The sequence below is a fragment of the Balaenoptera physalus genome, assembly GCF_965194825.1.
Source record: "Balaenoptera physalus genome assembly, chromosome: 15".
Classification (NCBI taxonomy): domain Eukaryota; kingdom Metazoa; phylum Chordata; class Mammalia; order Artiodactyla; family Balaenopteridae; genus Balaenoptera; species Balaenoptera physalus.
The window spans coordinates 53039944-53053178 of record NC_138894.1 but is presented as its reverse complement, the minus strand read 5'-3'; the positions used below and the strand labels follow the sequence as shown (position 1 = coordinate 53053178).

The following is a 13235-nucleotide window of genomic DNA, read 5'->3' as shown; positions in this document are numbered from 1 at the left end:
TTGGTATCAGCAAACACTAGTACATGGTCAGGGTTGTACTAGAAAAATATTTGGCTTGTTGTGCGGGCAGGAAAGAGCAAACCCAAGGAAAGCTTGACCTTCTTCTCCTTATCTCAGGTTCTGAAACTTTTCAACATGCCACATTCTACACAAAACATTTAATGACCAAGACTTCAGAACACTAAGCACTACACTACTTTCCAAAATGGCTGTGAAGTTAAGAAACAAATGGTGTACTTTAGCCACCGAACATAATTCCATCTTAGTCTCTAAACTGCTAAGTGAAGATGCTTGCTTGTATCATGAGGACCAGAATAAAACTACATCCTTGCCAAGAAATTAATTTGCAATTTTTCCCTTCCTTCTGGAATTTTTCCTTCCTCAGGCTATCCAATTCCCAATACAGCTCTTCTTCTTGCCACCCTCACAGTTTAGCTTTTCGCATCCTGCTTGAATCCTTGTCTTATTTCTCGGGCACATTGAAAACTCTCAGTAACAGTTACTACTCTCCAGGCAATCTAAATGGCCTTGGCAGTAGGGCCAAGTGCTTTATATATAGCTTAGGTTCAATAATTTATATTCAATGTACAATTTAATACACTTATATTAAATACAATTATTCAATACGAGTTGTATTTTTTCCTAATTGTGCTAGATCATATGCTTTCTACCCCAAAATAAAGTTAAACTTCGGATAAATTCAGCATTCTGTTTATTGAAATTCCGTTACCAGGTACTTTCACTTCCTATCCTATCCAATACAATATTTACCATAAATCCACTTACATCTGGGTAATGCATCTACATTCCAATGTGTCTGCAGCCTCATTTGATCTGTCCTGAGGTTACCAGGCAAGCTCACAATGTGCTTTCTGAATAATTCAAGATAAAAGCATAGTCAGTATTGTGTAATTTGTTGTCTAACTAATAAAACAAATAAAACCCCACAAATGCTTAATTTGAGCTTTTTTTCCATTGGGTGTACTGGGTATATTGAAACATTAAATTACAAAACTAAATATAAAACACATGTATGACTTTAGAATTAAGCATATTCTAATCAATTTCACTAAAATAAATATACCTCATATAATATATACTAACCCAATGTCAAAATTAACAGAACATATTCTCTCCCAACTATACCCAATAATAATTTACGGTACAACACAGTCAGTTAAAAAAATAAAAAGTACCATGAGGGTAGATGCACAGTAAATATTTGCTGATCTTCACAGCTATCCCATAATGTCCTATAAATCATATTACCTAAATCATAAATTATCTTTCAAGTGTGCTGCTCATCTATCCTTCCTGACTCTAACTTCTGAAGAGTAGGAAACATTGCCTAATTCTTGATATTCCCCTCAAGCACCTCTTCCCTCAGTACCTTCAATACTGCCTTGAACTCAGTGCCCTCTTTCCAGGCAAGTGGGGCCCCAATGACTGTGGTCTGGGTCAGGTGGGAAAACCCAGGAGCCTGGGCACAGAGAAGTCCATAACTCACCCATAGGCTACAGTGAGATGCAGCATCTTGGGAAGGGCCAAACCAAAACCCAGGCAGACCATCCACACCTGAATCATCATATAAAGAGGCTAGAGGCAGAGACCAAGCAACTGAATAAAGCCAACAGAACCAAGTAAGATCTAAGATCCTAAGAGACCAAGGGGAAGGGACACACCTGGAACAATCTCCTGCTGTGAGAAGGCTGCTGCTGTGCCTTTCTTTTTACAGGTTGCCAGTAGCTTTAACTATGGAGCGAGCTGAGAAAGTCACCAACCTCACACGGGCACTTTTCTCTCAATAAATAGAAGGAAAAAAGGGGGGCAGGGAAAAATGCGGGACACATTTTTTGCGTCTGTATATTTTGTGACAAAGGATAATGAATTAATCATACACTTTTGCATACTTCAGTTGGTGAAAAAAATTAAACACTATCATAGTTCCTTTGCCAAGTTTTCCTGGTAAGTAGAATTTCAAACAGTGTTCACATGTGAGCCTCTTGATGGACATCCTGGGTAGAATCCAGTGTGAGAAAATGATTGAAAGTGATTAAGTCCCTTGAGCAATTCCTTTTAAAAAAAATTAATTAATTAATTAATTAATTTGGCTGCGCTGGGTCTTCACTGCTGCACGTGGGCTTTCTCTAGTTGCGGTAAGTAGGGGTTACTATTCATTGCAGCGCACAGGTTTCTCATTGAGGTGGCTTCTCTTGTTGCGGAGCATGGGCTCTAGGCATGCAGGCCCCAGTAGTTGTGGCTCACAGGCTCTAGAGTGCAGACTCAGTAGTTGTGGCACACAGGCTTAGTTGCTCCGTGGCATGTGGGATCTTTCTGGACTAGGGCTCAAACCCATGTCCCCTGTTTGGGCAGACGGATTCTTAACCACTGCACCACCAGGGAAGTCCCAGAGCAATTTCTTTTAAAGGAATGCCTCTGTGTAATGGAAACGGGAGTCAGGAACCAGCAATGCTCTAGGGCTGTTTACGTTAGGGCCTTCTAATAAGAAGCCTCAGGTTTAGAAGCTTAAATGGTTCTTTAGATGCCAAGCATTACCACTGGCAACACTGTACACTATGCAGCATTGGCATCTTCAACAGAGCTCATAGCTACATCATATATAACAGCAGGGACAGAAGAATCCCAGCCCTTTGTATAGCCATGTTATTCTCCCTAATAAATTTAGGCATTTCTTCAGGTTTCATTCATTTCCCCTAAGCCACAGGGAGGAAAATTATTGAGAAGGGAGATGTTTCTTCAATCTGTTTTGGACAGAGTGGAATGATTTTTGGCTTATTGCTTAAATCATTAATTCCTCATCATTTTCCAATAAGACTCTCATTTCATTAAAAGTAATAATAGTTGAAAATCTATTACTGTCCCTTATGCCCTGAATTATTATTGTTGCATTTTGTCATGTAGTATAAAAATAAAATATACACATGGCCGTAGATCATCAACTCAAAGCAAACCACTCAGGAATTTTATTATCCAGTGGAATATTCTGTGGGAGCTGTATTTCCCATCTTGGGCATTCTAATATGCTCCAAGTGTCCAGAAGAGCAAAATTAGCATATTGTTCCACTGTTCATTTCCATCACTGTTATTTGAAATAATTTACTGAAACAAATGGAACTCTTAAACCTCCTCCAAGGCAGAGGGGAGAAAACATCTTTTCTCTGAGACCCTGCTGGACTCTGCTAGATAGGGCAGTCAGCTGAGAACCTGACATTAGCAAAGAATAAATAAATTTAATTATTTGGGGTAGTGAGGTCAGGAGGGGGAGAAACGTAAACTCTACTTACCATTTGATCTTGGGAAAGCCACCTACAGTCTGTAAACCTATCTTCCCATCTTTAAAATAGTGAAAATAATATCTACCTCAAAGCACTTACCCCAGTATCTCATTTACCTTTTAAGGATTCATAAACATTACTTGATATTATTTTCATTATTACTTCCTATGGAAAAGCAACATTTATGAAATTTAAAAGATAAAGATGGTCCTTATTTAATCTTTAATATCATGCTAAAGAGTCTAGATTTCAGATAGCAAGAAAGGAATCAAAAAATTTAATAAAAGGAGTGACATGAACATCTGAATTTTAAGAAGAAAACAGAATCAAGCCCTGGAAGATACAGTAGATATAAATATAGATATGGATAAAGATTTATATTTTTTAAATTTGCATTTTGTCCATTCCCCAAAATGGCCCAAAGCTATTAGCATATTTCCTTCTTGTGTATAATTAACACTTTACCTTAAATACTACAAAATGTCTATGCTGCCAACTTATTTTTTTTTCCTTTAGTGATATAATGCCAACGGCTCAAAGAGGCAGAGATTTTACCAGTCAGTCTTCTAATCAATAACCTCCTGTAGGAGATTGGTTCAAGACGGCAGAGTAGAAGGACGTGCACTCACTCCCTCTTGCGAGAGCACCAGAATCACAACTAACTGCTGGACAATCATTGACAGGAAGACACTGGAACTCACCAAAAAAGATACCCCATATCCAAAGACAAAGGAGAAGCCATAATGAGATGGTAGGAGGGGAGTAATCACAATAAAATCAAATCCCATAACTGCTGGTGGGTGACTCACAAACTGGAGAAAAAGTATACCACATAAGTCCATCCACTGGAGTGAAGGTTCTGTGCCCCACGTCAGGATTCCCAAACTGGGGGTCTAGCAACGGGAGGAGGAATTCCTAGAGAATCAGACTTTGAAGGCTGGTGTGATTTGATTGCAGGACTTTGAAGGACTGGGGGAAGCAGAAACTCCACTCTTGGAGGGCACACACAAAGTAGTGTGCGCATCAGGACACAGAGGGAAGGAGCAGTGACCCATAGGAGACTGAACCAGACGTCCCTGCTAATGTTGGAGGGTCTCCTGCAGAGGGGTGGATGGCTGTGGCACACTGCCAGGACAAGGACACTGGCAGCAGAAGTTCTGGGAAGTACTCCTTAGCATGAGCCCTCCCAGAGTCCACCATTAGCCCCACCAAAGAACCTGTAGCCTCCAGTGCTGGGTCACCTAAGGCCAAACAACAAACAGGGAGGGAACTCAGACCCACCCATCAGCAGACAAGCAGATTAAAGTTTTACTAAGCACTGCCCACCACAGCAACACCAAGCTCTACCCACCAGCAGTCCCTCCCATCAGGAAGCTTGCACAAACCTCTTAGATAGCCTCATCCACCAGAGGGCAGACAGCAGAAGCAAGAAGAACTACAATCCTGCAGCCTGTGGAACGAAAACCACATTCACAGAAAGACAGACAAAATGAAAATGCAGAGGACTATGTACCAGATGAAGAAACAAAAGAAAACCCAAGAAAAACAATTAAATGAAGTTGAGATACGGAACCTTCTAGAAAAGGAATTCAGAATACTGATAGTGAAGATGATCCAGGACCTTGGAAAAAGAATGGAAGCACAGATCGAGAAGATGCAAGAAATGTTTAACAAAAGCCTAGAAGAATTAAAGAACAAACAGAGATGAACAATACAATAACTGAAATGAAAAATACACTAGAAGAAATCAATAGCAGAATAACAGAGGCAGAAGAATGGATAAGTGACCTGGAAGACAGAATGGTGGAATTCACCGTGCAGAACAGAATAAAGAAAAAAGAATGAAAAGAAGTAAAGACAGCCTAAGAGACCTCTGGGACAACATTAAATGCAACAACATTCCCATTATAGGGGTCTCAGAAGGAGAAGAGAGAGATAAAGGACCCAAGAAAATATTTGAAGAGATTAGAGTCAAAAACTTCCCTAACATGGGAAAAGAAATAGCCACCCAAGTCTGAGAAGTGCAGAGAGTCCCAGGCAGGATAAACCCAAGGAGAAACACACCAAGACACATAGTAATTAAATTGACAAAAATTAAAGGCAAAGAAGAATTATTAAAAGCAGCAAGGGAAAAACGACAAATAACATACAAGGGAACTCCCATAAGGTTAACAGCTGATTTCTCAGTAGAAACTCTACAAGCCAGAAGGCAATGGCATGATATATTTAAAGTGATGAAAGGGAAGAACCTACAATCAAGATTATTCTACCTGGCAAGGATCTCATTCAGATTTGATGGAGAAATAAAAAGCTTTACAGACAAGCAAAAGCTAAGAGAATTCAGCACCACCAAACCAGCTCTACAACAAATGCTAAAGGAAATTTTCTAAGAGGGAAACACAAGAGAAGAAAAGGACCTACCAAAACAAACCTATAACAATTAAGAAAATGGTAATAGGAACATACATATTGATAATTACCTTAAATGTGAATGGATTAAATGCTCCAACCAAAAGACACAGGCTCACTGAGTGGATACAAAAACAAGACCCACATATATGCTGTCTACAAGAGACCCATTTCAGACCAAGGGACACATACAGACTGAAAGTGAGGGGACGGAAAAAGATATTCCATGCAATGGAAATCAAAGAAAGCTGGAGTAGCAAAACTCATATCAGATAAAACAGACTTTAAAATAAAGAATGTTACAAGAGACAAGGAAGGACACTACATAATGATCAAGGGATCAATCCAAGAAGAAGATATAACAATTATAAATATATATGCACCTCCATACATAAGGCAAATGCTAACAGCTATAAAAGGGGAAATCGACAGTAACACCATAATAGTGGGGGACTTTAACACCTCACTTACACCAATGGACAGATCATCCAAAATGAAAATTAATAAGGAAACACAAGCCTTAAATGACACAACAGACCAGATAGATTTAATTGATATTTATAGGACATTCTATCCAAAAACAACAGAATACACTTTCTTCTCAAGTGCACATGGGACATTCTCCAGGACAGATCACATCTTGGGTCAAAAATCAAGCGTTGGTAAATTTAAGAAAATTGAAATCATATCAAGCATCATTTCCAACCACAACGCCATGAGATTAGAAATCAATTACAGTGAAAAAAACGTAAAAAAACACAAACACATGGAGGCTAAATAGCCAAGATGACACTGAGGAAATCAAAGAAGAAATCAAAAAATACCAAGAGACAAATGACAATGAAAACATGACGATCCAAAACCTATGGGATGCAACAAATGCAGTTCTAAGAGGGAAGTTTATAGCAACACTTGAGGTGTTGAGGAATACAAATCCTACCTCAAGAAACAAGAAATACCTCAAATAAACAATCTAACCTTACACCTAAAGGAACCAGAGAAAGAAGAACAAACAAAACCCAAAGTTAGCAGAAGGAAAGAAATCAGAAAGATCAGATCAGAAATAAATGAAATAGAAACAAAGAAAACAAGAGCAAATATCAGTGAAACTAAAAGTTGGTTCTTTGACAAGATAAACAAAATTGATAAACCTTTAGCCAGACTCACCAAGAAAAAGACGGAGAGGACTCAAATCAATAAAATTAGAAATGAAAAAGGAGAAGTAACTGACACTGCAGAAATACAAAGGATGATGAGAGATTCCTACAAGCAACTAAATGCCAATAGAATGGACAACCTGGAAGAAATGGACAAATTCTTAGAAAGGGATAACCTTCCAAGACTGAACCAGGAAGAAACAGAAAATATGAACAGACCAATCACAGGTAATGAAATTGAAACTGTGATTAAAAATCTTCCAACAAACAAAAGTCCAGGACCAGGTGGCTTCACAGGTGAATTCTATCAAACATTTAGAGAAGAGCTAACACCCATCCTTCTCAAACTCTTCCAAAAAATTGCAGAGGAAGGAACACTCCCAGACTCATTCTATGAGCCCACCATCACGCTGATACCAAAATCAGACAAAGATATTACAAAAAAAAGGAAATTACAGACCAATATCACTGATGAACATAGATGCAAAAATCCTCAACAAAATACTAGCAAACAGAATCCAACGACACATTAAAAGCATCATACACCATAATCAACTGGGATTTATCCCAGGGATGCAAGGATTCTTCAATATATGCAAATCAATCAATGTGATACACCATATTAACAAATTGAAGATTAATAACCATATGATCATCTCAATAGATGCAGAAAAAGCTTTTGACAAAATTCAACACCCATTTATGATAAAAACTCTTCAGAAACTGGGCACAGAGGGAACCTACCTCAACATAATAAAGGCCATATATGACAAACCCAGGCAAATATCATACTCAATGGTGAAAAATTGAAAGCATTTCCTCTAAGATCAGGAACAACACAAGGATGTCCACTCTCACCACTATTACTCAACATAGTTTTGGAAGTCCTAGCCACAGCAATCAGAGAAAAAAATAAATAAAAGGAATACAAATTGGAAAAGAAGAAGTACAACTGTTACTGTTTGCAGATGACATGATACTATATATAGAGAATCCTAAAGATGTCACCAGAAAACTACTAGAGCTAATCAATGAAACTGGTAAAGTTGCAGGATACAAAATTAATGCACAGAAATCTCTCGCATTCCTATACACTAACAAGGAAAGATCAGAAAGCGAAATTAAGGAAACATTCCCATTCACCATTGCAACAAAAAGAATAATATACCTAGGAATAAACCTACCTAAGGAGATAAAAGACCTGTACTCAGAAAACTATAAGACACTGATGAAAGAAATCAAAGATGACACAAACAGATGGATATACCATGTTCTTGGATTGGAAGAATCAATATTGTGAAAATGACTACACTACCCAAAGCAATCTACAGATTCAATACAATCCCTATCAAATTACCAATGGCATTTTTTACAGAACTAGAACAAAAATTCTTAAAAGTTGTATGGAGACACAAAAGACCCTGAATAGCCAAAGCAATCGTGAGGGAAAAAATCGGAGCTGGGGAAATCAGGCTTCCTGACTTCAGAGTATACTAGAAAGCTACAGCAATCAAGACAATATGGTACTGGCACAAAAACAGAAGTATAGATCAAGGGAACAGGATAGAAAGCCCAGAGATAAACCCACGCACCTATAGTCAACTAATCTATGACAAAGGAGGCAAGGATATACAATGGAGAAAAAACAGTCTCTTCAATAAGTGGTGCTAGGAAAACTGGACAGCTACATTTAAAAGTATGAAATTTGAACACTCCCTAACACCATACACAAAAATAAACTCAAAATGGATTAAAGAACTAAATGTAAGACTGGACAGTATAAAACTCTTAGAGGAAAACATAGGAAGAACACTCTGACATAAATCACAGCAAGATCTTTTCTGACCCACCTCCTAGAGTAATGGAAATAAAAACAAAAATAAACAAATGGGACCTAATGAAACTTAAAAGCTTTTGCACAGCAAAGAAACTATAAACAAGATGAAAGACAACCCTCAGAATGGGAGAAAATATCTGCAAACGAATCAATGGACAAAGGATTAATCTCCAAAATATATAAACAGCTCATGCAGCTCAATATTAAAAAAACAAACAACCCAGTCAAAAAATTGGCAGAAGACCTATATAGACATTTCTCCAAAGAAGAGATACAGATGGCCAAGAGGCACATGAAAAAATGCTCAAGATCACTAATTACTAGAGAAATGCAAATCAAAACTACAGTGAGGTACCACCTCACACCGGTTAGAATGGGCATCATCAAAAAATCTACAAACAACAAATGCCAGAGAGGTTGTGGACAAAAGGGAACCCTCTTGCACTGCTGGTGGGAATGTACATTGATACAGCCACTATGGAGAACAGTATGGAGGTTCCTTTAAAAAACTAAAAATAGAATTTCCATATGACTCAGCAATCCCACTACTGGGCATACACCCAGAGAAAACTGTAATACAAAAAGACACATGCACCGCAATGTTCATTGCAGCACTATTTACAATAGCCAAGTCATGAAACTAACCTAAATGCCCATCGATGGACGAATGGGTAAAGATGTGGTACATATACACAATGGAATATTACTCAGCCACAAAAAGGAACAAAATTGGTTCATTTGTAGAGACGTGCATGGACCTAGAGACTGTCATACAGAGTGAAGTAAGTCAGAAAGAGAAAAACAAATATCGTATATTAACGCATATATGTGGAATCTAGAAAAATGGTACAAATGAACCAGTTTGCAAGGCAGAAATAGAGACACAGATGTAGAGAACAAACGTATGGACACCAAGGGGGGAAAGCAGGGGGGAGGGAGAGGTGGGATGAACTGGGAGATTGGGATTGACATATACACACTAATGTGTATAAAACAGATAACTAATAAGAACTTGCTGTATAAAAATGAATAAACAATCTCCTATAACAGGCATAAGCAGAATATTACTGATTCTTAATAGTCAAGTGGCTCTCAGTCACTTGCATGTCATTTCAACTGAGAAAGTTATCTTAGGACATCTAGATCTACTGTCAGAAAAAAAGAAACCACAGATCTGAAATAATTTTTTTTTAATTTTAATTTAAAATACAATATAAACTTTTGTGAAAAGGGAAATCTCTGACATTTTTTAACCTATAAAATTGGCAAAGATTCCTAAAAAGACAATATCCAGTGTTGGATAGGACAGAGAGAAATAAGCACATCCTTATACATAAGTAGGAGTACAAACTTGACACCATCTTTGTAGAGGATAATTTACCAATATGTATAAAGTTGTATGTGCATAACTTTTGGCCCATAATTCTACCAGCAGGCCAACACAAGCTTTAGAACATTGCCATCCTCACAACTGTGTCAGGAACCGGTCACACCCACCAGTGGTCCAACACTAGCTCTGGGACCCCTGAGGCATGCAGCCAGACTGGAGAACATGGCTCTGCCTGCCAGTGGGCTAGCACTAGTCTTAGGAACTGGCTTCACCCACTGAGGGAGGGCACCAGCCCCAGGATCTCTTAGACCCCAACTCCACCTACCAGTGAGCCAGCCCTAGCCCTGGGGCCCTCGGGGGTTCCACAGCCAGCCACCTTGTGACCTGGCCCTATCAACCAATGGCCAGCAGCCACCACAACAGGCAAGGCCTGGCAACCAAGGGCCAGCCACACCTAGAGATCACCCACAGTAGTCAGCCAACAACAACAGAAGGACCCATACAGCACAAGTAAGAGACACCCCTAGAGGATATAGCTCTGGTGACTGAAGGGGAGTGTACTGATAGAACACAGAGAACATCTCCTACAAAAGGCCAATTCTCCAAGGTTGGGAAATGTATCCAATCTACCAGATAACAAAGAAATAAAAACAGCAACTTAGGCAGAATGAGACAGAGGAAACTGTTCCCAAATTAAGAAACAAGATAAAACCCCAGAAGAACTAATTGAAGTGGAGATAGGAAATCTACCCGAGAAAGTTCAAGGTAATGATCACAAAGATGATCAAAGAATTCGGGAGAAGAATGGATGCACAGAGCAAGAAGCTAGAAGTTTTCAACAAAGAGTTAGAAAACATAGAGAACAACCAAACAGAGATAAAGAATGCAATAACTGAAATAAAAAATACACTAGAAGGACTCAACAGGAGACTAAACGACACAGAAAACAAATCAGCAAGCAGGTAGAGTAGTGAAAATAACTGAAGCTGAAAAGAAACAAGAAAAAATATTAAAAAGAAATGAGGACAGTTTAAGAGACTGCTGGGATAACATCATGCATACTAACATTCACATTATAGGGGCCTCAGAAAGAGAACAGAGAGAGAGAAAGGGGCAGAGAACATATTTGAAGACATAATAGCTGAAAACGTCCCTAAGCTGGGAAAGGAAACAGACATCCAAGTCCAGGAAACACAGAGAGTCCCAAACAGGATCAACCCAAAGAGGACCACACCAAGACACATTGTAATTAAAGTGACAAAAATTAAAGATAAAGAGAGAATATTAAAAGCAGCAAGAGAAAAGCAACAAGTTATGTAAAAGGGAACTCCCAAAAGGCTATCAGCTGACTTTTCAGTAGAAACTCTGCAGGCCAGAAGGGCACTACATATATATATATATATATATAAAGTGATGAAAGGGAAAAATCTACATCCAAGAATACTCTGCCCAGCAAAGGTCTCATTCAGATTTAATGGAGAAGATAAAAGGTTTACAGACAAACAAAACCTAAAAGAGTTCATTACCACCAAACCAGCTTTACAACAAATGTTACAGGGACTTATGTAAGCAAAAAAGAAAAGGTCACAAACAGAAACATGAAAATTATGAAAGGAAAACTCTCACGGGTAAAGGCAATTATACAATAAACGTAGTAAATCAACCACATACAAAGCTGGTAGGAAGGTAAAAAGACAAAAGTAGTAAAATCATCTACATCCACAATAAGCAGTTAAGGGATACACAGAACAGAAAGATGTAAAATATGATGTCAAAAACAGTAATTGTGAGGGGAGGAGAGTAAGAGTGGAGGGTTGGTAAAATGCATTTAATATTAAGAGATCAGCAATGTAAAATAATCATGCGTATAAATACATTGCTATATATGAACCTCATGATAACCACAAATCAAAAATCTATAATAGACACACAAAAAAAGAGAAAGGAATCCAAACATAACACTAAAGATAATCATCAAATCACAAGGGAAGAGAACAAAAGAAGAAAGAAACAAAAAAGAACTACAAAAACAATTAACAAAAGACAAGAAGTACATACCTATCAACCTATCAATAATTACTTTAAATATAAATGGGATAAATGCCCTAATCAAAAGACATTGAGTGGCTGAATGAATACAAAAGCAAAACCCATATATATGCTGCCTACAAGAGACTCACTTCAGATTTAGACACAAAGAGTGAAAGTGAAAGGATGGAAAAAGGTATTCCATGCAAATGGACATCAAAAGAAAGCCAGGGTAGCAATACTTATATCAGATGAAACAGACTTTAAAACAAAGACTGTAACAGGAGACAAAGAAGGATATTACATAACGATCAAGGGATCAATCCAAGAAGAAGATATAACAATTGTAAATACATATGCATCCAACATAGAAGCAACTAAATACAAAATGCAAATACTACAGATATAGAGGAAAAAATTGACAGTAACATAAAAATAGTAGGGGACTTTAACACCCCACTTATATCTATGAACAGGTCACCTAGACAGAAAATCAATATGGAAAAATTGTCCTTAAATAACACATTAGACCAGATGTACTTAATAGACATACATAGAACATTCCATCCAAAAGCAGCAGAATACAATTCTTTTCAAGTGCACATGGAACATTCTCCAGGATAGATCACACACTAGGCCACAAAACAGGCTTCAGTAAATTTAAGAAAACTGAAATCATATGAAGCATCTTTTCCGACCACAACACTATCAGACTAGAAATCAACTATAAGATTAAAAAAACAAACAAAAAAAACCTGCAAAAAACACAAACACATGGAGGCCTAACAACATGATACTAAACCAATGGGTAACTGAAGAAATCAAAGAGGAAATTTAAAAATTTCCATGGAGGCAAATGAAAACAAAAATACAATGATCTGGGCTTCCCTGGTGGCACAGTGGTTGAGAATCTGCCTGCCAATGCAGGGGACATGGGTTCGAGCCCCGGTCTGGGAAGATCCCATATGCCACGGAGCAAGTAGGCCCGTGAGCCACAATTACTGAGCCTGTGCGTCTGGAGCCTGTGCTCCGCAACAAGAGAGGCCTCGATAATGAGAGGCCCGCGCACCGCGATGAAGAGTGGCCCCCACTTGCCGCAACTAGAGAAAGCCCTCGCACAGAAACGAAGACCCAACACAGCCATAAATAATAAATAAATAAATTAATAAATTAATAAA

General features: G+C 38.2%; 1 long non-coding RNA gene across 5 annotated transcripts in view; it reads right to left on the bottom strand.

The window, feature by feature from the left end:
* Positions 1-13235, bottom strand: part of LOC309643549 — a 56485-nt gene extending 43250 nt beyond the window's left edge. For all 5 annotated transcript variants that reach the window (XR_014253809.1, XR_014253810.1, XR_014253811.1 and 2 more), the window contains exon 1: positions 1-13235. This exon is cut by the window's left edge. This is a non-coding gene — a long non-coding RNA (uncharacterized lncRNA).